Genomic DNA, 2,393 nt, shown 5'->3' with positions numbered 1-2,393 from the left:
ACCCCAATTTGGCCCAACATGAGAAAGCATTTCTAGCATGATCTCCTCATCCCTTTTTCAAGGCTCAAAGGAGATCCAATTATGGAGAGTTTCTTTTCCAAGACAACTAACCAATTGAATTAAGATCGAAAGCTTTCTAGTAAGATCAAGAGATAAGAAAGAAGAAGAAGAATGAAAACTATAATTGATCCATCAAATTACAACAGAGCTCCCTAACCCAATGAAAGTGGTTTAGTTGTTCATAGCTCTAGAAATGAAAAATGGCAGAAAAGAAGAATCCATGCTAAAAGTGCAGAAAAGTAAACCTATAGAGAGTAGTTCCCAAAAGTGCCAAGCTTCTCTATAGTTCAAAACTACTCCTATATATACTACTCCTCTTGATCTTCTAGTGAGTTCTTCAAGTCTTGGATGTGGGCTTTGGATCTTGAGTTGAAGCAGTTTTCATCTTTAGTGGGCCCAACTTGCAGAGAAATATGAATTAGGCCTTGGGTATTTAGTAAGATTTGACGTTGATTGCCATTGTGGTTTCGAGAACGTTAGTGGCATTCACTTTTTCCACTAACATTCTAACCTCATATCCACGTTAAATCCAACGTTAGTGGTCTTAAGGTGACCACTACGTGGCTTTCTCAAAACTTGGCTAACGTTATTGGGACTCACTTTTCCCAATAACGTTGGCTTATACCCCTTCGCAAACGTTAATGGGAATCACTTTTCCCATTAACGTTGCTTAGTGCCCCTATGTTCCTACGTTAGAGTCCACGTTAGTATAGCTAACGTGACTCTTAACGTAGGTATGATCCACCTTCGAGAGCGTTAGTGACACTCACCTTTGTCACTAACGCTCCAAATGCCACATTCTCCACGTTGGAACTCACGTTAACTAAGTTAACGTGGCTCTTAACGTAGTAGTGATGCCACCTTCCAACGTTAGTGACAAAAGTGAGTGTCACTAACGTTGGCTCTTTGATCTCAACTCCATGTTAACTTTCACGTTAATAGTCTTAACGTGAAAGTTAACGTAGGCAATGCTAGATGGTCCAACGTTAGTGACAAAAGTGAGTGTCACTAACGTTGGCTTTTGTTTCCTCTTCCACGTTAGAGTTCACGTTAACTAAGTTAACGTGACTCTTAACGTGGATCGTTGCCAAGTTCTCCAACGTTAGTGGTGTTCACTTTTACCATTAACGTTGGAGTTCCTTTTTCTTCTACGTTAACTACCACGTTAACTTAGTTAACGTGGCAAGTAACGTGAGCTTTGGATGGCTTCGCAGGCGTTATTAAGATTTACCATTCCACATTAGTGCTCACGTTAACTATGCTAACGTGAATACACGTGGTTCTTCCTTGCTTCCTTTGCCTTGAAAACAAGCAATTAAAGTGCATCAAAGCTCTAGCCAAAGTCATGAGATTATGCATCATCAATTTATCATGCAATTCTAGCAAAATACTCATGAAATTATGCAAAGTTCACAAAAGTTGCTTGAATCAAAGTGTAAGTGTAATTTCATCCAAAAATTGCCTTATCTACTAAGAAAATGCATGAAACTACCCTAAAACAGTAAAGAAAAGGTCAATGAAACTGGCCTAGATGCCCTGGCATCACTCCTTAGCACACTAAGTAACTGCTCTTCCTGTTAAGAGGTGAGGTCCCATGCAATGATAACTGGAAACTTTTGCTTGTCCTCGAGGTAAGCATATTTGAGGTGTGGAGGGAGGGGTTTCAATTCTAACTTCTGTTCATGGTCAGGCTCTGGATTGTTTGGAGCTGGTGGCAGTGGCAGAGTACTTTGATTGTCCTCAAAATTTCCCACACTCGGAGCTTGTCCTACGTACTTCTTTTCAAACTCCTCCTGGTGAACTTCAGCTATGGTCTCATCTATGATGTCACATTGGAAGATAGAATGATCTAGAGGATGCTTTATGACTCCATTCAGATTGAAGCATACCACATGGCCATCTATTTCAAAAGAGTATGTTCCTGCAAAAGCATCTAATTTGAACTTTGAGGTCTTCAAGAAAGGTCTTTTGAGTAGGATTGATGATGGTTTCTCTGAGTCATGTTGGGGCATCTCCAGGATGTAAAAATCAATGGGGAAAGTGAGACATTTAATACCCACTAATACATCTTCAGCAACTCCAGCCACTGTAATAATACTTTTATCTGCTAACACAAAACGAGCTGCCGACCTTTTTAAGGGAGGGAGCCTTAAAACATCATATACAGATAAAGGCATTATACTAACACATGCTCCTAAATCACACATGCAGTCAGAAAATATCATACCTCTAATGGTACAGTTAACCATGCATGGACCTGGGTCACTACATTTTTCAGGTATATTTCCCATTAAAGCAGATATAGAACTACCTAAGGGAATAGTTTCTAATTC

This window comes from Arachis duranensis, chromosome 9 (assembly GCF_000817695.3).
Source record: "Arachis duranensis cultivar V14167 chromosome 9, aradu.V14167.gnm2.J7QH, whole genome shotgun sequence".
NCBI classification, from domain to species: Eukaryota; Viridiplantae; Streptophyta; class Magnoliopsida; order Fabales; family Fabaceae; genus Arachis; species Arachis duranensis.
Note: the sequence above shows the minus strand (reverse complement) of the source record.